Source organism: Labeo rohita, unplaced genomic scaffold (assembly GCF_022985175.1).
Source record: "Labeo rohita strain BAU-BD-2019 unplaced genomic scaffold, IGBB_LRoh.1.0 scaffold_164, whole genome shotgun sequence".
Classification (NCBI taxonomy): Eukaryota; Metazoa; Chordata; class Actinopteri; order Cypriniformes; family Cyprinidae; genus Labeo; species Labeo rohita.
This window is the reverse complement of record NW_026127824.1, coordinates 81,016-108,467: the sequence shown is the minus strand read 5'-3', so window position 1 is coordinate 108,467 and position 27,452 is coordinate 81,016. Positions and strand designations below refer to the sequence as shown.

Genomic DNA, 27,452 nt, shown 5'->3' with positions numbered 1-27,452 from the left:
ACTGTAACACAAAAATTACCCACAACTGGAAAAAAACAACAACCCAGAATATCAACCAACAGACTCAACCCAGCGTTTAGGTGGAAAAAATAACCCAGCATTTTAAGATTGTACAATCCATAATTAAGATGTCAGAAGTAGAGAAACTTAAGAACATTGGACAAAGACCATATAGGTTTATATATAGGTATAGGTTTGTTTTACCTGACAATGTTATAATTAAAATGAAATATTTTTTTTTTTTTTCAGACTGATGCTCTTTGTATACAGTTTACAATCACAAAATCAGCTGATCATACTGACTTCAGTTCAAATCTGCAGCTAACAGATCATATGCAGTGAACAAATAAAACACTGTTTATCATTGCATTAACATCAGCACTTCCATGTTCACTGCATTAAACAACAAACACCATCGTCATCGTTGAGGGGACATTCTAAAACGCTTAACGTGAAAAACGCTTAACGTGGCTTAACGTACCTAAACACAGACCCGGGAAAACCAAATTTCTGTCAAACCTTACTTGTGAAAAACACTAACTACTGTCAAAAGAACGAGCCCTTATTCCACAGATAAAGTGTTTAATACTACGTTAAGCGTTTTCTTCCCCATAGAAGTCCATTATAAGGAAACAGCTTAACGTGGTTTAACATACCTTAACAACGACCGGGGAAAACCAAACTTTTGTCAAATTTTACTTATAATAAACACTTTCTGCTGTCAAAAGAACGAGCCCTTAATTCACAGATAAAGTGAATAATATCAGGTTAAGTGTTTTCTCCCCCATAGAAGTCCATTATAAGGAAACAGCTTAACGTGGTTTAACATACCTTAACAACGACCGGGGGAAACCAAACTTATGTCAAATTTTACTTATAATAAATACTTTCTGCTGTCAAAAGAATGAGCTCTTATTCAGCATATAAAGTGAATAATATCACATTAAGCGTTTTCCCCCTAGAAGTCCATTATAAGGAAACAGCTTAACGTACCTTAACAACGACCAGGGAAAATGTCAAATTTTACTTATAATAAACGGCAACTACTGTCAAAAGAACGAGCCCTTAATTCACAGATAAAGTGAATAATATCACGTTAAGCGTTTTCTCTCCCATAGAAGTCCATTATAAGGAAACAGCTTAACGTACCTTAACATACCTTAACAACGACCGGGGAAAACCGGGGAATGTCAAATTTTACTTATAATAAACACTTTTTGCTGTCAAAAGAATGAACTCTTATTCAGCATATAAAGTGAATAACAGGGTTGCCAACTGTCACGCATTTGGCATGAGACACACGCTTTCAGGCTCTGTCTCACGCTCTCACTCTGCCCATGTAAATCTCATACCTGCGTGCGATTTTAAACAAAGTTTCAGCTTTCAAATGTTGTAAGTTTCAGTACTAAATTCCAGCGATAAATACCGTTTTGGCGCACTTAATGTGGCGTAAATCGTAAAATGTAGCGCTTCTGTTAATGCCAGAGCCATTGAAAGACAGGTGCCACAAGCGTTGATCTCGCCGGCGTCGCCGCCACGCGGTCACGTGATTCACAGAGCTCTCCAAACAAACCAATGTTAGAGACTACAGCTTCACTATACAGGTATTTGTAGCAATTTTGGTAACATTACAGCATATTATGCATTGATTTCTACATCGATGACATTTACAGTATAATTTTATTCTAGAAAGTGATGGAGAGGCAACCCTTAAGAAAACTGAACATGGTTTTACTACAAATAAACCAAACCAAAAAATCAAAACAAAAAATGGTTACTATAGTTAAACCATGGTAACCACAAATTAACCATGGTCTTGCTACACTAACCATAGTTTAACCATGGTATTTGTACTAAAACTATGGTTATACAAATGGTAATCAGTGTGCCAAAAAATAGTTACTACACTTTTACTATAATAAAACCATGGTTAATTTTTGTAACATTAATATGGTTTTCTTGTATTTGACCCTCAGGTATTGCTTACTTATAATGTGACCATACAGCTTAACTATTTTTCATTTAAATAAATGTTCTGTATTTTAGTTCAATAATTTTTAATATTTAAGGTGACCATTTAGCACTAAATACTATTTGTCTAACAATTATGGTCCATTAATGACTTAAAATATATACATTATTTTATATTCCCATTACTTATATTACAATTAGTGTAGTATTTAAGCTTAAATAGAGAAAAGGGTTTTAAATTCCACTGCAAATAGGCAAATTAGAGTCATTTTGACTTTGACTTTGACAAGATTAATAACTATATTTTTAAATTTAAAAAGTTAATAACTTGCGTCCTTTTTTTAAATGAATCTCATATAAGTACACACAATGAATGCAAGCAAATACGGATTTTAAACCAAGTTGCCAAGAATGGTGCTAAAAAAACACTGCATCTTTATCCCCATGTATGTACAGTATACATATAAATAGACATGGAATCAAAATCGCCACCCCCCATCCCCCCCACCATCAAACGTTACTTAAAATAAACACTTTCTGTTGTCAAAACAATGAGCTCTTATTCAGCATATTAAGTGAATAATTCGACCAATTCGTACATGTATTACGAGGTGGCTAATTCGTACGACCTCACGATTTTGTACAATTTGTGTAAAACCCAGTTTAGGGGCGGGGTTAGGTGTAGGTCATTCATCCAATTTCATACTATTGTGCAATTTGTAAAATAACTTTGGTGTTAGCTAAAATCGTATTAGTGGAGCGCGGGTTACAAACTAATGCGGGGTTAGTTGTTTTCACACATGCTACCATAACCAAATTTACAGAATTTACTAGTTGCCATGGCAACACTATACAGAGAAAAAAAGTGCAGCAAAATTCAAAAGCATTTTTAAGATATCACTGAATATTTAATAAAAGTACATTTCTGGCTGAAGTAAATCTTTCATCTCAGTTTTTAGTATTCAAAATGAGACAAATCTTTTATTATTTTAATCTCCAATCTGTTGTTTATTAATTAAAATAGTTTATTAATGCTTGGCAAACCAGCAGAAGGCACTAACCAGTTTTAAATTCCGCGCTGATGGGGAACATTGTAACACTGCGTTACAGTGTGCCCTGCTATATTAAACTATGCATTTCTATGACATTATATTACATGGATTCACACAAACAGAAATTAAAAATTTTAGAATGTCCCTCATCTACAACCAAAACTCCACCCTCAGCACAATGAAAACACAAAAACTTCAATAACACAAACTCAAAACACCAGAAACAACATTTGAACATTAAACACAAACAGATTTACCTTTACTCAAAATGCATAATATAACACTTGATTTTCATCACTTTTCATCACTTTATGTTAACAAACAAGATAACTCTAGCATTACACACTGCAAATCACTGATGTAAGAAAAATTATGTACCTTTAGTTTCATGATCCTGAGAGTTTGTGATGTGGACTGGAATCACTGCTGTCGTTGTTTTATCTTGAGCTGTAAAGGATGAATGTTAGTTCAGATTATATTTTAACTTTGATGATCACATTATATCAAATGTTAGTTTTTGCTGTGAAGTTTCAATTTGTTCATTATTTACAGCAGCACTTCTTGGACAGTTAAACTTGATTTGAGTTTCTCTTCTGTCAGACTGAAAGAAGCTTTTGTTCCTTCATTTGTTCTGCTTCAATGATACTAATAGTCCTTAGTGTTACTGACATTATGAGAACTTAAAATGATTGATGAGATTGTTTTCTCACCTGAACTCTTGACAGTATATGTGACTGAGGTCTTGACTTGATTTCTGTGAGTAACTTCACATCTCCACTCTCTGTTGTCATCTTCATTCAGGAGTGTTGTAGTCAGAGTGATGATACAGTGTCCTGGAGCTGATATCTGATATCTGGAGTCTGATATTGTCAGTTTAACACCAGCCTGATTCACCCAGAACAGCTGAATTCCCTCAGAACGGATCCAATCATCACAAGAGACTCCAGTATATGAAAACAACTGACAGTAGAGAGTCACAGAGCTGCCTGCACTGATCTCAGTCTGTGAGGATGATGAAGAGACTGAAACACAAAATAACACACAAATCACACACTTTTCAATCATCATGAGAGTTTAAATTAAGAATTTGCCCTTTTTAAATTGATCATATAATCATAAAATTACCATGAAGAACATGCAGATAAACACGTGCATCAGTTCCTTGTTTTTGTCCATTCACATATTGTTGGCAGATGTAAGATCCATAATCTTCTTTTATGATGTTCTTGATGTTCAGAGAGCAGTCAGACCCCAGACTCAGTCTCTCATGTCTCTCTGTGTCTTTCTTCTTTTTATCCCTAAATTAATCAGTTCAACTGCTGCTGAATGTCTGAATCTGTTGTCATAGATCCATGTAGTTGATTTGCAGTCATGAAGATGATTATTACAGGGCAGACGGACATTTTCACCAGAACTGATGAACACATGATCATCATTCACTCCACTGGTACCTGAAACACAAGTATGTTTGATATTTTAAAGGTACAGTGTGTAATTTTTAACGGCTCAGTCCCCCGCTCACCCCGCCCTTTCGAAACACATACAGAAGCTACGGAATCTGACACAGGACAAAAATGTCGTCGTCTGTTACACCTGACAGTAGCCAATCAAGCGATGAGGTTTCTGTACAAAGGTAAGTCAAAGAATTATATTTACTTAATTATTCAGTAAACCAATATGTTATTGCGAATATTATTGTTACTCATTGATCATTGTCTCAGGTTTATTCGCTGACTTTAGTCAGATTTTTTTTATTACAGTTAGTAGTGTTATATTTTACAGTGAAACATCATGATGAAAAGTGAAAGTGAAATGCGATCACGAAATCAGTTTCAATGTCATAAACATTACTAGCGGCCCCTGACTTATAATGTAAGGTCTTTACACACCTCTGAAAACATAGTTTTGTATGTTATATTGCATTTCTGCCAATAAATTCTCCTAAATATTACACAATGCACCTTTAATAAAAATAAAAATAAATAAATAAATAAATAAAAACATACCAGCATAAAAATGACAAGATTCAAAACAAAATAAACTATTTTTTTCTTTATCAGAGAGCTGTTGAAATCACAAACACACTCTTAATATGAAAATAATTCAGCATCAGATGTTTGAGTGTGAATCTGTCTAGTTTTAGTGCATCAGTAATAATCCAGTATGTTCTTTATGTAACACAAGAATAAACTGATCATGTTGAAATGAACTCTTTCCCAGACTAATTAAACTAAATGTCTTGTAGAGAAAACAGAGATTTGTTTACCTGTGAGAAGTGAAGAGAGAATGATCAGTCCCAGCAGACACAAATGACACTTATCAGCCATTTTCTCTTTCTGTCAGTCTTCCTCTTCATTATATGCTCACAACTCTTTCTTTAAATACTATCAGCTCTTCCTGTGTTTGTTCACTTCCTCTGATCTGATTGGCTGAGTGTTTATTTGACTGACACTATATCACTGCATGATGGACGAGTGTTGAATCAGCATCATATTCTGACTGATCTTCACACTGTTACTGCTGATATTTGCTCTGAATCTCACCTGAACCACGACACTCATGATTGCTGTTTTCAAAGATGCATTTACACAAAAAAGAAAATTAAAATCACGAGTGAACAAAATTTTGTTGTATTTCTGCAAATGTTTATGATAATAGCGATTATGAAATCATCATTTAGTCAAACAAACTCTGTCTTTATGAAGTTTTACAGTGATCTTTTGCATCTATTTCAGAGTCAAGTCTTTCTTATAATGCTGAAATGGTTAATTTGTCATTCTATACATTTGTAACTAAAATATCATATTAATTATAGCAGTTGTCGTGTTTCAGAGCAGTGATCTCACTGTTGAGTTTAACCGCAGTAGAGCAGAGATCATCTCTGAACCCAGAATAAACTGAAGGTTTGTGAAATGACACTTCCTCTTTTCTCTTCAAATGAGCTGCTAACAATGACATTACTTCAGCCTGTTTAAGAAACATAAATTAAACCTAGTTTTAACTCAATTAACCAAACAAAGTAGTTACTAACATTAATTTGAATTGTATTACATTTTATTTTAATTCCATAAGACCTTTAATGAAACAAAGAGTCATCTGTTAGTTGGTTGCATGATTTAACTAGTGATGTCAAATTAACACATTAATTTAATAAGTTAGTTATGAAAATGATGAACACATTTAACCTGTATAGGTCATCTTATATATTCATACAGTTGATTGGTGATGAACATGATGCAGGAGAAAAACTCACTGTGTGATGGAGCCTATAGAATGCAGTTATATGACCCTACAATTAAAATAAAAAAAAATACTGAGATATTTAGATTATTTAGATTATGATATCTGAGATATCAGATTATCTTCTATGCTCCATGGTTTATGTTAGGCCTTTGTAGCCTAGAATTTCTTAGACATAAACATTTATATTAATCAAATAAAATATATGCTACTGCTTTTTCTTTAATGAGCTGCTGAATGAATTAAACTCCATCTTTTCTGTTAACAATGGCAGAATTTCAGATAGATAGACAGGTAGATAGATATAGATCGACAGATCGAGTCTAAAGCAGATCAAAGTGCTGCTGAATGTTTGTGAATGTTTGTCAGTCGAGTGTGAACAGAAGCACATGATGTCACAGTGGGCGGAGTCACTGCGGTTTCACTCACTGAGTGACAGAAATACTGAGTGACATCATTAGAGTTCAGCTTGAATGCTGTGAAATCACTAGAAACATGTTTAAAAGAGGAAAGAGCTGTTGTGTGACTGACTGCACAAATACACAAGAAACTAGATCTATCTTTTCATAGATTATCAACAGCTACAGAAAAACAAACAGTGAAACATGTCTGTCATCAATTATTCCTTAAGCAGTGTTTCAGAGCTGTGATCTCACTGTTGAGGTTTGGAAACATGTGAGACTCAGTTTAACTGCAGTAGAGCAGAGATCATCTCTGAACCCAGATCAGACTGACGGGTGTGAAATGACATCTCCTCTTTTTACTGTAAGTGAGCTGCTGTGTGTCATTAAACTCTCTTCAGTTAACAGTGGCCTAAGTTCAGTCTTTTTACAGAATTTTAAAATAACAGAATTTTAATCCAGGTTTAATTACGAAAGTGAAAGTGACATGACGTGTAGCCAAGTGTGTTGTCCCATACTCTGTATTGTGTTCTGCATCGATCCCATCCAAGTGCACACACACACACACACACACGTTGTGTTTACATGTTTTATGGGTTCATTCCATTGGTGTAATGGTTTTTATACTGTACAAACCGTATTTTCTATCACCCTACACCTAAACCTAGTCCTCACAGGAGACTGTGCACACTTTTACTTTCTCAAAAAAACTCATTCTGCATGATTTATAAGCCTGTTTCCTCATGGGGACCTCACAAATGTCCCCACAAGGTCAAAATTTACTGGTATTACTATCCTTGTGGGGACATTTGGTCCCCATAACGTGATGAATACCAGGTGCACACACACACACACACACACACACACTGTAAACACACTCAGCAGTTGGGGGTTCAGTGTTTTGCTCAAATGTTTCACCTCAGTCGTGGTATTGAGGGTGGAAGAGACGCTGGTCATTCACTCCCCCACCAACAATGTCACCTGTGGGTCACAAGTTCAACGCTCTAAACTTTAGGCCACGACTGCCCTAAAAAACAACTTACAACAAAATTCAGTTGAATGTAATGTCTACTAAATTTCTATTAAATGAAATAAATCTACAGTATGTGAGCACATTAGGGCAGAGCGGGGCTAGTTGTCACACAGTCTAAAATTTTCCACACAGGCTAACACGATGAAATTTAGGGCCAAATTTACTAAACAGAGCAAATTAGCATTAAAGCACAATTCCATAAAGCGTGGATAGAAGGGGAAAAAACTTTTTACTATCAGCTCTTCCTGTGTTTGTTCACTTCCTCTGATCTGATCAACTGAGTGTTTAGTCCTGCTATATAGTTGCTGTTTAGTGACACAATTATGGAGAAGTGGGAGAACTGAGAACAGTTCAGGCAGTTTCAGTCATTTCTCCTTACTCTAGACCCGTGATCAGTTAAATCTGCTGGTGTGGGATACAGCAGGGTTCTCAAGTTTCTTCAAAACCCATGATACTTATGACTGGTTTTGTGGTCCAGGGTCACAAATGTGTATCAATTCATATTTATTTATATCAACACATACACAAATTTGCACAAATATAACAGACATAACATACAAACCTTTATCAGTAAAGCAAAAATAAATAAAAAAAATCATAAACACAAGAATAATAATAATAATAATAATAATAATAAAACAAAGCAAATCTGCTGGCTGCTGGACTTGCTGATAATCAGTAACATAAAAAGTTTTTACTGATCATTAAATACAAAGTTTCTAAGGAAGAGGTGATGTGTTGAAAGAACTCCTGGAACATTAAAGACTGTGCTGCAAATGGGTGCAGAGGAGCTTTGGGTAGTTGATGTCATACATGTAGAAATGTTTGAAAGACAGATTGTAACGGTGGTTGTAACGGTGTGAGTGACACCAGATACTAACAATGATAAACACAACAACAATTCTCTGTAGCTAGCATGGGGAAAGACTGGGGCTTTTATAGCGCCGCTGATTGGTCACAGGTGCTGACCCAATCAGCGTGCTGAATGAAGAAGAATGTAGTCCAGGGTGTGGTGCAACAGTCTGTGTGTTGTGACAGGGTGAGAGTGACATCTGGTGGTGAGCGGACCGCAGGACACTGACCAGATTTATGACAAAGGTCTTCTGTTCCACTGCTTCACCGTTGAAAATGCTAAGGTCTTGGGAGGAGTTCTTGTAATTAGTGCAGCAATGCTGGTGTCATCCGGCAGAATAAAACTCCCTTCATTCACTCCTTCCTCTGTGATAAGATGAAGCAGAAGAAGAAACATTTTACAGATAAACTAGTTAACATTTTTTCATAATTGTTGAAAAACCTACACTACTAATCAGAAATTTTTGAACAGTAAGACTTTTAATGTTTTTTTTTAAGAATTCTTTTCTACTCACTAAGCCTGCATTTATTTATTATTTATTTATAATTGGCATGTGGATGTTTAATGTATGAGATTCCACTGTTGTAGTTTTTTCTTCACTGAAGAACCCAATGTCTAAAAATAAGTATAAACAGATTTAGTACACATTCAAAAAAAAAAAAAACATGAAATCTGTCATAGCTTTATAAGAGAAATGGCTGTAGAGGCTATTCTAATATATATATATATATATATATATATATATATATATATATATATATATTAAATACCTTATGATATTTAAAAGAAATAAATAGTACAAATCAAGAGCATGTTATCACACTTAACATTAAAACATTGCGGATAAATGACAATGTAAAAAAAGATTAATCAATTTGTTGGTATACTTATTTTAACAAATAAAACAATCAACAGTGAACTCAAAGAAAATTATTAATTATTGTTTTTTTTTTTTTTTTTTTTGTATTGTAAAAATGTTTCCCAACTGCATTCCTCAAGTACAACTCAAGTACAAGTTGGTCATCACTGCATCTGCAAAATAAGAAAAAAAAAAAAAAATAGCATAAGAAAAGCTTTTTGAGAGAGAACTGAGAGAGAAAGGTCTGAATATGAGGGAACATGAGGGAATTTTTAAAACCCTAAAATATAATACAGATTGAGGTGGTTAACAATTGCGGACAAAGTTCACTGACATTTTAAAATCACTAGTAAAGGAATTATTTTTTACATTTCTGATTTGCGCTGTAACTGATTAATGTGGCACACTTTGAAGACTTTTACCTTTCCAGCTTCCTTCTGGCACTGTCTTTGAGATTTCTTCATTCAGTTCTGCACAACTTTGACACCTAAAAAAACATGCCAATGTCAGGCAGGTAATATTAAATGCGTCAGTGTAAAAGTGTCCAAAATTGTCTGGCACAACTAATGTCATAACAACACAGTGATGCTGCTGTAACTAAAATGTAACCCAGTACACACATTAACCTTAAATGTACATGGAATAATTATTCACCCCTACCGTTTTTATTACATTATGTCTTCTGATTGTACCGGTTAGGTTTTAATGCTGCATTGCACATCTGAGCTATTTGCACTATTTTAATACTGCTGCAAACTTTTTATAATTGAACATTTTATATTGCAAAATGAAATAATGTATTTTTTGAGCTTTAGTATCAATTTGGAAGTTTCAAACTAAATCTTATTGTACTTGTATAATAACAAAGATATTCTATTCAATTAGCTCATGCTTTCTCTGTATGTAACAAGCCACTGTTCAGTCATAAATTCAATATAATAGTTAAAATAAATGACTGAATTTGTCAAAGATGAGAGCTCTAGAGAGGAAATTTTATTTTGGAGAGATTTTTTTTTTTTTTTTTTTTTTTTTTTTTTTTTTTTTTAACACCATTGCTGCCCAGATCTCCTCTTTTTCCAACAGCTTTTCCAGATGTAAACTCCTCAATTTGTCCAATTCTTCTGAATGTGTGTTCACTGTATAAATTAATATAGATTAATCAAAGCTTTTTGTTCTGTTGTTTTGCTGTTTTAAAATCGCTTGAGTTTGTAAACACATACAAATGAACTTTCACTCTATTATCTATTAAATTTTGCAATGAATCCTCTGATCACATGCTGTACTGTGGGGCCTAATAGGGATCACTATCATCTATGATCTGCTTCCTTCACTAAAATGTCACGGTTCCTACACATGATAACAAATAAAGTATAGATAAACAATGAACACATATACTTACAAGACCAAGCTGGAAAGTCCTTTATCGTTTGTTGTTTGCCCGTTGATTTCCCACAGGTAAACTTTGTGTTCTCTCGTGTAAAAACAAAATTCAAAACGGCTGAATTATCGCGGGATCTTGCAGCAGTGATCTCTACTAACTTTCAAGTCTCGTGTTGCCAGTAGTCCTGTCTCAGTAGGGAGACAATTGCCATCTAGCGGTTGGGAATTGTTATTGCATATTTATTTATAAATTGAAAGAAAGTCAAATTATGTTGTATAATGTTTATAAATGTTACACTTGACAGCCTGTGGAATCATATTATTAAATGCAATTAAACTTTTGAAACATTTAAATTAGCATTATTTTGGCATAATTAATAATGCATTATTTAATAATGCTATAAAATAATGAAATAAAATATTAAAAATGTAAGACTATTTCGGCCATGCTCATTGTTGGTCTGTAGCCGAGCTGTTAAAATTAGACACTGATTTCCTCGATTTCACCGGTTGGGCTAAAAGCAGATCACACCTAGCCCATCCAACTCAGAGCTAAAACCTATATATCATGTCATTAAATGACACTGACATCTTAGTAGATATTATTGACACTGCAAACTTGATGGTATATCAATTATCTCCTGCTGCCTGAACAAAAACTACAATGAATCAGATTTGACTATGAGTGGGCTACAAATATCCGGTCTGACTATGAGCTAAATCTCGGCTACAAACAGGCTACACATACAATGTCAAAGAAATGAAATCAAACACATTGTAAACGCTGTTCACTTTGCTTACGTGATGGAATATCATACATCTCACAAGTTATTTTGTCAAAACAATGACATGTATCCAAATTCAAGGTTTTTGGGCTAGAAGGAGGTCACACATAGCCGGACTATATCGGGTCTAACCGAGAAATGACGGCTATTGCTTGCTGGGAACCAGAGAGGAATATTTGGTATTATGACGGAGAGACTAACTGGAATTTCAGTAATAGCTAAATTCATAACATCTTTATTTGCTGTCCAAACAAAACTTCTAATGTCATAATTTCCATATTTCCTTGACTGGATGTGTCTCTGTATGTCATTTTACATTAATCCAATAATTCATTGGCACTCATTGTCAATTCTCCTTCCTCCACCTGTAACACTGATATAGTTGAGGATCTAAAAGCCCCGCAGCAAATCATTATTGATTGTGATCTTTGACTTGTTCCAGTACCTGACCATAGTTGCATTTTGACTTCAGGATTATGATTTTCTCTTCGCGAAACAGACTCTACCTTCTTACGTGTGACGTCACCGGGTGCTGTCCATGGCGGTGGTGCTGAATTTGTTGATATCAATCGATATTGTCGATTATTAATTCTGTGCACGGGCTGCTTCACTGCGTTATGTGAGAAAGCGGTGTTCTTTATAAAAGTGTTGATTTTAAATAAAGACACAAAACTCTTTCCTGTTAGAATGAAACAAACTTACAAGAAACTTTTACTTTCGCTTTGCAAAACACATCACGTCAGGAAAGAAAACCATGAAAGAAAAATATATGACCAGAGCACCTCCCAGTGGTCACCACATAAAATACAAGCGGGAAAAGAAACTACATGACACAGCTTTTAAAAAACAAAAATACAAGCGCAAATATAAATATATATATTATATATATATATATATATATATATATATATATATATATATAAAATTAAGTTATCAAATATGTACGTCTTCCTAACCTTTTACAAGCCTAATTTCTCTCTTGAATTGCTTTGCTACATAATTTTGTCCACCATGAAACTGATTTCTTCATTTTTATTCCTTTACCTTTTCCAATCATTTCTTCAGCTGTATTATACAATACCACACATCAATTTCCATTATAAATGTCTATATCCTCTATCCTATCCTCTATATTTTCATTAACATTCATGTCTATTTTACAGCTAATAACATAGTGATCGCTCTCTATTGTTGAATCCTCTCAAATATCCACATACATTTCCCTGATAAACCTTCAGACACCAGTGTTAAATCTATAGAAGAGCATCAACCCCTGACCACATCAATTCTAGTAGCTCTACCATCATTCATACATATCAAACCCTTCAAATCAATCATTTCTTCTATTATCTTACCATTATGATCAGTATTATCACTTCATTATAAAGTATTATATGCATTAAAATCTCCACACCATATCACTTTCTGATTTCCCATTACCTTTTCTAATACTTCAATATTTAACCTGTTGCAAGGATTTAAAAAATTAATGACCTTAATATTCTGACCCTTTAAAAATACCTCTACTGTAATTGATTCGCACTCATCACTCAATTCTATAATCCTATTGTAACGCCAAGCCAGCAGAGGGAGCCTTCACCCCAGTACTGCCTGCATGCTCCCTCTGCTGCTTCTACTGTCACTTCCTGTTTGGCAGTATATAAGGACTCACCATGTGCTCACACGTCGCGAAGTATTGCCAGTTTCACCTGCCTTACCAAGCGTTTATTATTACTCTGTTGGATTACCTGTTGCGACCTTGCTTTGTTTATGGACTCTTGATTTCACGGATTACCCCTGCTGGATTGTTTGCACGTTTGGACTGTTTTCAAGGTTTGACCCTTTTCTGCCCTTTGACTATCGCTCCCTGGATTTCCCTATTGTTACGGTTGCTTTCATGGACTGTCTGCTTGGTATTTGACCCACTGCCTGTTTAAATACTCTGCTATTTGGATTACGTTTTCATCTTGGACTGCTTTTCCGGTTATTGACCCTCTGCCTGTTTTACCGTGTATGTTTGCCGTTGTTTTTAATAAACTTCTGCAATTGGATTCTACACCGCCTCAGCATCCACGTTACAGAATACTTCGCAACGTGTGAGCACATGGTGAGTCCTTATATACTGCCAAACAGGAAGTGACAGTAGAAGCAGCAGAGGGAGCATGCAGGCAGTACTGGGGTGAAGGCTCCCTCTGCTGGCTTGGCGTTACAGAATCCCCCCCCCTAGGAGCGACTCCTGGCGCTCAAACAACAGTCCAGGTGGGTGGGGGAACAGAGGCAAAACAGGGGGTGGGATGGAGGGCCAGGTCCATGTAGAGCAGGTGGGCCTAGATCGTGGAGCAGGGACAGACAGTGAAGCACTGGAGGACCTGGACCATGGAGTAGTGGCAGACAGTGAAGCACAGGAGGACCTGGGCCATGGAGCAGTGGCAGACAGTGAAGCACTGGAGGACCTGGACCATGGAGCAGTGGCAGACAGTGAAGCACTGGAGGACCTGGGCCGTGGGGCTGTGGCAGACAGTAGAACCCTGGAGGTCCTGGGCCGCGGTGCTGTGGCAGACAGTAGAAACCTGGAGGACCTGGGCCGTGGAGCGACAGCAGACCGTGAAATACTGACGTGCCTGGGCCGCAGAGCAATGACAGACAGTGGAACACTGGAGGTCCTGGGCCGTGAAGCAGTAGCAGACCATGAAGTACTGGAAGGCCAGGGCCGTGGCACAATGGCAGAGTAGGGAACCATGGTGGGGCAGGCAGAGCAGACAGAACAGGAGGCCATAGCGAGGCAGGCAGAGCAGGCAGAGCAGGGAGCCGTGGCGAGGCAGGCAGAGCAGACAGAACAGGGGGCCATAGCGAGGCAGGTAGAGCAGGCAGAGCAGGAAGCCATGGCGAGGCAGGCAGAGCAGGCGTAGCAGGGAGCCATTGCAGGGCAGGCAGAGCGGTGTGCAAATGAATGATTTCTTTGGCCTTCTTGATAGCGACATAGCGGGCAGAGAGTTCATGATAGGACGCTGTTGCTTGGCCGGACTCTGTTGCTTGGCCGGACTCTGTTGCTTGGCCGGACTCTGTTGCTTGGCCGGACTCTGTTGCTTGGCCGGACTCTGTTGCTTGGCCGGACTCTGTTGCTTGGCCGGACTCTGTAGCTTGGCCGGACTCTGTAGCTTGGCCGGACGCTGTAGCTTGGCCGGACGCTGTAGCTTGGCCGGACGCTGTAGCTTGACTTGACCCTGGAACTGGACTTGACTTGGGAGCCTGACTGGACTTGGAAACTTTTGACCCTTGATAAGCAGCTGTAGCTTGACTTGACCTTGGAGCTTGACTTGACCTTGGAGCTTGACTTGACCCTGAAGCTTGACTTGACCCTGGAGCTTGACTTGACCCTGGAGCTGCAACTGTAGCTTGATTGGGTTCTGAAGCTTGGCTTGGTTCTGTAGCTTGACTTGGCACAGGAACAGTAGCTGCCATTTTAGCTGCCCATACAGCCATTAGGGGTGAGTCCAGTACATGGGCCATCATGAGGCATGGCTTGGAAACAGCGATTATTTTGTGGAGTGGCTCTGGAATGGTGGCCATCTTGTGAACAGGTTTGGGGATGGCGGCCTTTTTGTGTGCGGACTCTGGTGTGGCGGCGGCCATCTTGCGTGCAGACTCTGGCGTGGCGGCGGCCATCTTGCGTGCAGACTCTGGCGTGGCGGCGGCCATCTTGCGTGCAGACTCTGGCGTGGCGGCGGCCATCTTGCGTGCAGACTCTGGCGTGGCGTGAGCAGGCCCTGGAGCGGCAGGCATGGCGTGAGAAGGCCCTGGAGCGGCAGGCATGGCGTGAGCAGGCCCTGGAGCGGCAGGCATGGCGTGAGCAGGCCCTGGAGCGGCAGGCATGGCGTGAGCAGGCTTTGGCTTGGTGGATGTGGCTTGAACAGGCTTTGGCTTGGCAGGCGTGACGTGCACAGGCTGTGGTGTGGTGGTTACTGCGGGATTGCGGGGTCCCTCGTCCACAATCCCAACAGTGTATGGTGATCCGCTTAGGAGCAGAGCATGATCGATATATTCCTCCAGTGACCAACAAATTTTTCCCCCTGGCAGACTTGAACTAATGGGCTCGTTCAAACCAAAACGAAAAAAGTCCTTAAGTGCCACATCATTAAAATCTACTTGATAACACAGTCCACAAAAATCCTCGACATACTCCTCTATGGACCGGTCGCCTTGACGAAGGCAGATGAGACGGGATACTGCTGGGTTCATGATTCTGGTTGTGTGTGCGCTGTAACTTCTGCTGGCTTCAGGGGAGGCGAAGTATTCTGTAACGTGGACGCTGAGGCGGTGTAGAATCCAATTGCAGAAGTTTATTAAAAACAACGGCAAACATACACGGTAAAACAGGCAGAGGGTCAATAACCGGAAAAGCAGTCCAAGATGAAAACGTAATCCAAATAGCAGAGTATTTAAACAGGCAGTGGGTCAAATACCAAGCAGACAGTCCATGAAAGCAACCGTAACAATAGGGAAATCCAGGGAGCGATAGTCAAAGGGCAGAAAAGGGTCAAACCTTGAAAACAGTCCAAACGTGCAAACAATCCAGCAGGGGTAATCCGTGAAATCAAGAGTCCATAAACAAAGCAAGGTCGCAACAGGTAATCCAACAGAGTAATAATAAACGCTTGGTAAGGCAGGTGAAACTGGCAATACTTCGCGACGTGTGAGCACATGGTGAGTCCTTATATACTGCCAAACAGGAAGTGACAGTAGAAGCAGCAGAGGGAGCATGCAGGCAGTACTGGGGTGAAGGCTCCCTCTGCTGGCTTGGCGTTACACCTATATGTTATTTCATTTTTAATAAATATAGCCACCACTCCAGCATTACCTGTCTGTCTATCTCTACTAATACCTGTATATCCTTGATTACAAAGTCTAAATGAGGTTTCAATCAGGTCTCTTGTACACATTTAACCTGAGGTTTATATTCTTTATCTTCTATTACTTTTTTTAACTCATGTCCATTTGTGATTAAACTCGTTGTATTTCACTGTAATACTAATAAAACCATTAAGATCCTCCACATGTTTCCTGTGAATCTACAACTTGACCCTTAAGTTTTTCATTTACTTGTTTCAGAGTAATTCCCTCAAACTGTAGATGTTTAACACCTGTTACCTTCTTCTTCTTTTATTTTTAATGGCAGTTGACAAACCTACTTAGAAAATGCATTTCCGCCACCTACTGGACTGGAGCATGATGGATATTACTGACACCATAATAATAATAATAATAATAATAATAATAATAATAAAGGAGAATTAAATAAAGATACAATTCTTTTTATGCTTCATTATGTGATCAAATTCTATTTATTATACCTATTGCTTTCAAATAATGAACAGTTGCATATTAGACCTTATATTGCACTGCATATTCTTCAGTATTGTCTTAATTGCTATATTTTCAGTATTAAACAAACTTAATTCTTCTATTAATCACATTATTTCTCTTTCATATGCTCCACTGTCTCTGAAATACCACATTTATTAAAATTACCTGATTCATGTTTACCAATAATAAATAATGACTGATTAAGAGCTGTGTGATCAAAACAGAGTCTAGATATTATTGTGTCCTCCTTCCTACTTCCAAAGTTTTTCCTTCCATTTCCAACTTGTTTTTGAATGTTAACACCTGTTACCTGAGGGAAAGTTCCCACCTATATTCTGTCAACAATTACCCTAGAGTGACCCCTACTGGACACACACATACATGACAATGTAAAGTGAGGACAAAAATGGCTCTTACAGTGTCAAATGATAAAACATGTGACCATAAATGCAATATGAAAACATTAAATACATATCTGTATAAACACATATCTGAAAACCAAGAAATATGTTTGTGAATTGTGAATTTATATTTCTGCATGATGTATGTGAATTCATATATTTTCATAAGTAAGGATTTGTCTATGAACTGAAAACAGTGAATTAATAAAAAAAAAAAAAACATTAAGATGCATCTGTAAATATGTCGTATGATAATTAACAGACATGTCACAGCATCAGATAAAATCAACTATTACAACATGTAAAAAGCCTTAAAAAGTTTAATGTAATGATTAGATGAATCAAGTTTAGAAAATGGCCAGATATTATAGGTATAAACAAATATCCTTGAAAGCTGCAGCAAATATTCATAACATCACTGAGATGAAGATACATTTTTGCTGTAATTTGGTCTTTTATTAGTAGAGAGTATTTTATTCACTATTTCCTCTCAGTGCTGTAAGTTCTTCCTCCCTGCAAAATAATTCAACAAAATCATTTACTGAGCTCTCATGACTAAAGACTTTGTTCCAGATCAATGTGAATCATCTCAAAAACTCACCAGCTCTTCTTGCACAGATGATCTGAAGAAGAATCAAAGTAGGAGCAGCAAACACTGCAAACTCAACAATAATCACAACTGTCCTACTGACAGTTTGTGCTGGATCTATGATAATGGACATATAAACCAAACATCATCATCATCATCATCATCATCATCATACTTGAGCTTCACATCACAGAAATGATAAATGAACTTGTGCTGCTTCATGAGTTCATCATCTATTATCATGTTATTTCAATCTCAAGGTGTCAGGAGGAAACTGATGGTTGCCATTTACCAAAAATGAATCTAATGACACTTTAAAAGAATCTTTCTGTCCAATGTGATCTCTTTCTCATTTATAGATATTTGTGTGTAAAGTGTGACATTTTGTGATAAAACAAGTGTAAATGAGTGAAGTGAGAGACTGCTGATGTGTGTCAGTGATGATGAACCTTGTGCAGGAGCTGCTGCTGTAGTTTGTCTTGAAGTCGTCTCAGAGTTTGATCTGCTGACTGGAATCAGTGTTGAAGTGACTGGAGCTGCAGAAGATGAACATTCAGATCATAATACTGTAGGACAACAACATCATATTTACATACTTGATCATTACATGACACACAGTTTGTGTTTCATCATCAGTGTTTCAGTGGCAGTTGATGTGAAGAGACGTGTTACTGTATAATTCATGTCTTCTTTATATGAGACTGAAACCATAAACCTTCAGCTTGTCCTGAATTAATGACATGGTGGTTTCTAGAAAACCAATTTCCCCCTCAAGGTCGTTTTCCTGTTTCATTTGCACTGGCAGCAGGAACTCTGAAGTGTCCGAAAGCAACGTCTTTATTCACACATTTACAAACATTATTACTGTTTTCCATGTTTGTAAAAAAATTTTTAAACCAAAATTTTTACTTAGCTTTTTAAAAATGATGTGTAGTTGCTGTTTTGTATGTGTTCGGCCAATCAGCGTACACTTACATCACTGATAGTTTCTATAGACCCGATTTAGACTTTACAAACTAAATGAAGTTCCTACAACTAAATACTAGGAACTATGGGAAGGTTCCTCTGGTGCAAAAGCCCTATTACACAAGATAAAGAGGAGAAAGAACAAAATGGCAATGGAAAAAATGGCATTGTGAAAGTTTTCACAAATCAGGCACTTTCTAAAACAAGTGATTTTTTTTTTCTTTTTCAAAACAAAGTAAATTGGACAAAAGTTTTAATGGCGGTTTCATCGTCATCATCTACAACCAAACCACGAGCTCCACCCTTCAACACAATGAAAACCACAAAACTTCAACAACACAAACTCCTCAAAACACCAGAAACAACATTTGAACATTAAACACAAACAGGCCTTTACCTTTACTCAAAATGCATAATATAACACTTAATTTTCAATTAACAACTTTTTTCAATTTAACTAAAGTGATTACATTTTGTTAAATAACACAGAGAAACTGACAACAGTAAAAAAAATATTATTTTTTTTTTTTATTATTTTTTATTTTTTTTTTTGACTGTACCTCGTGTAGAAGTTACTGCTGTCATTGTAGTTGATTTTGTGGTGTGAACTGGAATCACTGCTGTCGTTGTTTTATCTTGAGCTGTAAAGGATAAATGTTAGTTCAGATTATATTTTAACTTTGATGATCACATTATATAAAATGTTAGTTTTTGCTGTTAAGTTTCAATTTGTTCATTATTTACAGCAGCACTTCTTGGACAGTTAAACTTGATTTGAGTTTCTCTTCTGTCAGACTGAAAGAAACTTTTGTTCCTTCATTTGTTCTGCTTCAATGATACTAATAGTCCTTAGTGTTACTGACATTATGAGGACTTAAAATCATTGATGAGATTGTTTTCTCACCTGAACTCTTGACAGTATATGTGACTGAGGTCTTGACTTGATTTCTGTGAGTAACTTCACATCTCCACTCTCTGTTGTCATCTTCATTCAGGAGTGTTGTAGTCAGAGTGATGATACAGTGTCCTGGAGCTGATATCTGATATCTGGAGTCTGATATTGTCAGTTTAACACCAGCCTGATTCACCCAGAACAGCTGAATTCCCTCAGAACGACCCAAATCATCACAAGAGTCTCCAGTATATGAAATACAACTGACAGTAGAGAGTCACAGAGCTGCCTGCACTGATCTCAGTCTGTGAGGATGATGAAGAGACTGAAACACAAAATAACACACAAATCACACACTTTTCAATCATCATGAGAGTTTAAATTAACAATTTGCCCTTTTTAAACTGATCATATAATCATAAAATTACCATGAAGAACATGCAGATAAACACGTGCATCAGTTCCTTGTTGTTGTCCATTCACATATTGTTGGCAGATGTAAAATCCATAATCTTCTTTTGTGATGTTGTTGATGTTCAGAGAGCAGTCAGACCCCAGACTCAGTCTCTCATGTCTCTTGATGTCTTTCTTCTTTTTCCCTAAACCAATCAGTTCATCTGTTGAATTACTGAATCTGTTGTCATAGATCCATGTAGTTGATTTGCAGTCATGAAGATGATTATTACAGGGCAGACGGACATTTTTACCAGAACTGATGAACACATGATCATCATTCACTCCACTGGTACCTGAAACACAAGAACATTTGAGTGATTATTATGATATATATTAATAAATATATTCCTGTGTCCCTTGGTGAAAAAAACAGCATATGCTGGTAGGTATGTTTTGATGCTGGTTTAAGCTGGTCCTTTGCTGGTTTTTGCTGGTCATATTGCTGGTCAAGGACCAGCATGAACCAGCAAAGGACCAGCATAAACCAGCTAAGGACCAGCAAAGGACCAGCATAAACCAGCTAAGGACCAGCATAAACCAGCTAAGGACCAGCAAAGGACCAGCATAAACCAGCTAAGGACCAGCATAAACCAGCAAAGGACCAGCTTAAATCAGCATCAAAACATACCTACCAACATATGCTGTTTTTTTCACCAGGGTCAGCAGGTCATTCTCAGTGTCAGATGTCAGTGCATTCAGGAATAAAACAGTTTTTGTAAATGTGACTCTGAGATCAGAATGTGAATGTCAGGAAGAATAAAACCTGAACAGAGTAACTCATTCACAATCTCAACACCAGCTCTAATAAAACATTTATCTGTATGTATATTTATATTGAACTCTTTAAAGAGCATGTAGAAATGTGTTTACCTGTGAGAAGAGAAGAGAGAATGATCAGTCCCAGCAGACACAAATGACACTTATCAGTCATTTTCTCTTTCTGTCAGTCTTTCTTTCCTGTGTTCAGACAGACAGTCTCATAAAGAGCAGCATGAGTGTCCAGATTCACACCATCAGTCTAATGTGGGTTCAGAGATGATCACAGTAACATGTTTCCAAACCTCAACAGTGAGATCACAGCTCTGGAAATACTACAGGAAACATGTAATGTCACACAAAGTGTTCGGTCCACAGTCACCATGATCAATTAAAACCAGACAAAAGTTTACACAAAGAGTATGAATACAACACACAAACTAACAAAGGTCAAGTCACACTTTATTTATTTAGTGCATTACAGATATAAACAGGAAAATAATGATTCAGTGATGCCAAGATTTGTGCACAGACAACAACTTTGTCATAACAACCTCCGTTCACACAGATCCACGACTGAAAAATGATTAAATGTGCTGTATTATGTTTGTCAGGCCAGTAGTTGATGTTTGAACACATACTATGTATGCACACAATGTTTTCACATTTTTTTTCTGTTTATTTATATTTATTTTTTTAGTTCACAGAGAAACATCAGCCTTGTTTTCAAAATTTTGCATTTAAAACTTCTTTTTTTTTTTCACCGTTGTGTAAATGGACGACCAAAAAAAATTTATGAACATTTTTTTTTTTTTTTTAGTTGAAAATGGTGTCATGTGAACGCCGCCCGAATGTGTGAGAATTCACACCCATCAGTCCAAACTGGGTTCAGAGATCATCAGTTTTGCGTGAGTTAAGATGTCAGTTCCTCTTCTTTAGTAACTAGTGCGGTCAAACAAACTGAGTTCTCACAGTCAGAAATAACTGTTTCCAAACAGTGAAGTCAACACCCCCAAAATACTGTAAAGTGACAAGATGTGTTGCCAAGTTTAGTGATGATACTGGGAACTTGTGCTCTGCATTTAACCAATCACACAGTAGTGAATAGTGAACACACACACACACACACACACACACACACACACTGTGAACACACACACAGAGCAGTGGGCAGCCATTTTTGCTAGGGAGAAGTTGGGGTTTTGGTTCCCAGAACACAAAGATAACAAAAGAAAACCATAAGGGTTGAGAGAGGAAAAAAGTGTGTTTACTTTGACCACACTGGTTTTAGATATGAAGAAATCCAGAATTACACTTTCACTGGTGTATTTTAAAGAATCTTTATATCTGTGTGCAGTTGTCTTGGCCTGCAGAAAAGCTTCATAAAAATCATTGTAGGACAGATACAGATGACGAAAAATTTGTCGTATTTGTTATTGTCATTGATAATATACACAGACAGTCAGGAGCTCCCTAGTAAAACACTCCGGCTGTATGTGAAATCATTCCCAATACCCTCATTCATGTTCCCTACATTAGTCCACTAATATAGTCCAGTTAAATCAAACTGAGTGAGTGAATTCAGACACTGAGTGCTGGAAATGCTGCTATTAAAATGTAGTTCATGTTTGCGGTTTATTAATTAATTTACACTTACAAAAACTTCATTTTCGTTGCTGAAATGCATCCTTCTGCTGGGATCAGTATAATCCTGATTTTTGGATCGAAGGCATCACAATCTACTAAAAAGTTTTGAATAACACAAACTGACAACTTGATCCCAATCAAAACCAATATTGGATTTTGTGATCTAATCCAAATTCACAATCCTTATTGTGAATTTTCAAGATCTGATCCAATCCAACAGCTGAAATCAAACCACCCAGACAGAAAAAAATTCCTGAGGCCCAGATCAGACCCACACCTGACACTTTCATCTGACTCACATACCATGTGGAACGATGGCACTTGTGCGGTCCACTCCTGTTTGCCAGATTAGGGCTCCAATCAAACCAAACAACGGCTCATTACCAGCCATAAATAAACAGAATAAAGCCCAAATACACTGATTTTATTTCTGACCCAAATCTGGCTCAGATCCAACACTTGAAAAATGATGGCACTGGTGCGGTCCGCTCCTGTTTGCCAAATTTGGGCCACAAACAAGCCACATGTCAGCCATGAAAATAAATAAAATAAATCATAACTGACCCAATCTGGGCAACATTGATTTTAATTCTGGCTCAGATCCGACACCTTGCTCCGGTCCACTGTTTAGACTGATGGCATTTGGGTGGTTCACTCCTGTTTGCTAGATTTGGGCCTCAAGTAAGCCTTAGCATTGCTGCATAAGCCAACCAAATAAACCAAACTGGCTCTAATGTGGGTCACAGTTCATTTTTAATCTAACCCTGGTCTTCCTCACATTCCTCATGTGGTCCACATGCTGCATGAAATAGTGACATTTTGGCAGTGGTCCACAAGCAGGCCACTGCACAGCCACATTTTAGCTAATTATGAACCAAATTAACCATAAATATACATTATCTGGGCCACACTAAGCCTTAAGTGAGTTATACATCAACAATACTCAACATATTAAAGATTTTTTTTAAAAATGTCCTCCCTAAATGTTCAAATAAGTTCCAGAAATTCCAGAAAAAAAATCCAGAAAAAGTTTTGCACAAGCAGATGTCACAGATAAATATTCAAAGGCACATTCCAAGACTTTAAAAACAGTTCTTCACAAGTTTGAACCTAATTGCTTCTCACTCAGACTCTATACACAGTAAATCTATAAGTGTCACGGCTATGCTGTGTTAAAGAGCACACAATGAAGACAAAACGTTATATATAATAAATCTTTAATCCAACAAGGGTAAATCCAACAAGTGATCACAAAGTGAACATAAGTACTCAGACAAAACAAGGTTAATTAACTAGGCACACCTGAACTGAATAATACAATCAACACAACAAAGGAAATGGTGCATCAAAAAAGCATGTTTCAAAAAATAATTGCTATGTACTGTAGCCTTATTAAGACTCATATCCAGATCAGCCTGTATCAGTGAACTGTTGCATCCTATGATCCTACTAAAAGTAGCCAAATTCTATTAGGCCATATTTACAATTTAAAACTTGTATCTCAGTTAGTCAGTGTCAAATGCTACATCCAAACCAGAATTGGCCCTGATCTGTTTTCTAATATATGGGGCATATTTGCCATGTCAAATGTGGGACAAGTTAGGCTTACACACTGATTAGCGAGTCCTGACTGTGCCCTTTCTTTGCCAAAACTGGCCCAGATATGTTTTATGATAACTGGGCCACATTTGCTGAAACATATGTGGACCACATTTGGTTTACAACCCGATGAGCCTTTGTCAATCATGCCACATTTTCACCAAAGGTGGCCCACATTTGTTTGCCACTATTTGGGCCATATTCACTATTTACCACATGGACCACTTTAGGGTCACATTCAGATTACACATTGCATCAACACCGCATCTTTGCCTACAGAGACCCACATGTGATTTGATACATTTGGGCCACTTCAGGCTTGCATCTATTTTGTACGGTCCATAAGAAGACCAGCAGTGCCGTATCATTGCCTTAAGTGACCCACATCCACATGCAGATTCATTCTGAACAACCAGCTCTAGATGATTTAATGAGAATGATCTGAGAGAATAAGACTGTGAATGGGAATTTTAAACTTTGTTCAAGCCTGCAGAACCTGAATTAATAATAAAGACACACAGACAGCTACTGTACAAAATAACATGACAAAATGACCAGAACAACCTATAACTACAAATAAACAAGAGCTTGTTTCCTAATATGTAAAAAAAAACTGACAGTATTTATAATGGCACTAAACAAAAGAAGTCAAGTATATAATATTTGGTTTTGTATAATTATTTGTCTGATTTGTGATGGTTCTTGTTCACAGAGGCATAAAGTTGACTGCAGTTTTCCTGAGCTCCAGCTTCTGCTCCTCTGATGGAAGCGTAAGTCACTTTATCATCACAGCGAACCTGAATCAACATCACAGTTACTGTTTTAACACACAACTATTACATAATACTGTTTGAGCTCAATTCAAGACACCAATATAAAATAACTGCATATAATAAAACCAATATAGGTCATGTTGAGGAAGTGTTTGCTCACCTTGTTCTTTTTGTCTCGGTTTTTCTTGTTCACAGTAACTTGAGTATAAGTCACATCATCTGTCTGCTCCTAAACATCAATGAAAATAAGTTATTAAAGGCTCATCCATCACTACTGTGTGAAGCAGATTAATTATTTATCTCAGGAGCTGCAAATGTTAAAGTAAAGTATGTGTAAAACCTACACAGCAAAATCCCCAGTGTTAATTTAACACTCTGAGTGTGGACACATATAAACACCGAAGCAGTGTTAAAGTTAACACTAAGGCAGTGTTGAAGTTAACGAGATAATTAGGTGATAGTGATGGGTCGTTCTTGAACGATTCGTTCATTTTGAACGAATCTTTAATGTGACTCGGGACGAACGAGTCGTCTCGGGGAGTGATTCGTTCAGTCGCGCATGCACAACATCCTATTAGGTCCTGTACTGGAATTAGTTCAACTGTTTTAGAGTCGTTCGTTCATCTTATGGGGCTCAAACGAACGACTCAAACCCGAAGACTCGAGAGACGAACTAATCAATTCTCTTTCCGGCTCAGACTGCATAGGTTAACATTACGGGGATGTCACGTGATGAACGAACGACTCAAACCCGAACTCGAGAGACTAATAATCACTTTCCGGCTCAGACTGCGTTGGTTAAGCTAATTGGGCTGTCAGGTGATGAACGAACGACTCAAACCCGAAAACTTGTCAGATAAGAGATGAGGTGAGCGAATCATAGACTAAAGACTCAGGTAAACAATGAATTAATATTTTCTGTTTCTTATAGCATTATAGTTTTGTTTCATTTGTAGTGTGATCAACGTTTGTGTAAGCAGTAGATGTGTTAGAGAAGTAAAACGTAACATTTTAATTATATTTTGCTAAAATGAACAAAATGAACAAAATGACTCGAAAAAAGATTTGTTCATTTTGCTGAACGAGACTCAAAGGACCGAGTCGGTAAAATGATCCGAACTTCCCATCACTATTAGGTGATTAACAAAGTGATGATTGATCATTATTGAAGACACCTGATGTTAATAAGCAGAATCACGAAAGGAGAAAACCAAAATTTTTAAGCAGCCATTATATAGTGGTCAGTGTTTGCATTAGTTGGGTTCTTGACCCTTAAATCTTTAATACTAGATTTTGTTTGGCTGCTGTATTTGAGTTGAAACAGCCAGACAAGCCAAAAGCTCAAGTCACCAGGTGATTATATTTTAACATATTCATTGTTTGACATAAATCATCTAGAGTCTGATTGTAATTGACAATCAACAGAAGATCCAGCACTTCCTATACATTTTGGAAAGATTTTTTTTTCAACCTGTTTTAAAAAAAAAAGAAAGTATTTCACATAGGCACACATACAGTAGATATCAAGAACCAGCCCATGAATCTCAACAATGGTGACAAACGGCATATTCAGATAAACAGATCAACTCTGAACTCTTATAATTTATTCATGCCGCAATGCATGATGGGAGTCATGGATGAGTTCTGATTGGCTACAACACACTTTTTGATGGTCACCGTTGTTGTGATTCTCACACTGATTTTTCATGTCTGTGTGTCTACATTAAGATAAACTTTTTTTCATCATCTGTCTGATTATGGCAAAACCGATTGATCTTTTGTTCACAGTTTTTTTTTTTTTTTTTTTTTGTAATCTGTAAGGAAATTCTATGTCAAATTCTCAAGTCACTATATGATGATTAAGTCAAGTACAGTCAATGCCATCTTACTGACTTTTCCTCTTTGCTTGTCTGGCTGTTATAACTCAATAATTGCATCCTAACGAGACCTAATATTGATGATTTAAGGGTCAAGAGCCCAACTAATGCAAACACTGACCACTATAATGGTTGCTTAAAAATTTTGGTTTTCTCCTTTGGTGATTCTGCTTATTAACATCAAGTGTCTTCAATAATGATCAATCATCACTTCGTTAATCGCCTAATTATCTCGTTAACTTCAACACTGCTTCAGTGTTTATATGTGTCCACACTCAGAGTGTTAAATTAACACTGGGGATTTTACTGTGTATAGGTTCAGTGAAAATCTATTATACAGACATGAGGTTAGGATGACAGATCCTACTGTAACATGACAGAAATTACCACAGTAACTGTCAAATATACAGAGATATGAAAACATTCACAAAATCACTGAAGATGAATCATATTGTTCACTGGGCACAGGATGAATAGAAATGTTGATTATGTCATTGTTTCCATTATTTTTATTTCTATCTGTGAGCTTTAGAGCAGAAACAGTAGAAATACAGTAAC

At 37.2% G+C, this 27,452-nt stretch overlaps 1 protein-coding gene and 1 pseudogene across 1 annotated transcript in view; one reads left to right on the top strand and one right to left on the bottom strand.

The window, feature by feature from the left end:
* The window catches only part of LOC127158680 (uncharacterized), a 138,318-nt gene that overhangs the window by 34,279 nt on the left and 76,587 nt on the right, over positions 1–27,452 (top strand). The gene's annotated exons all lie outside the window — the stretch shown is intronic.
* The window catches only part of LOC127158681 (uncharacterized), a 44,000-nt pseudogene that overhangs the window by 8,255 nt on the left and 8,293 nt on the right, over positions 1–27,452 (bottom strand).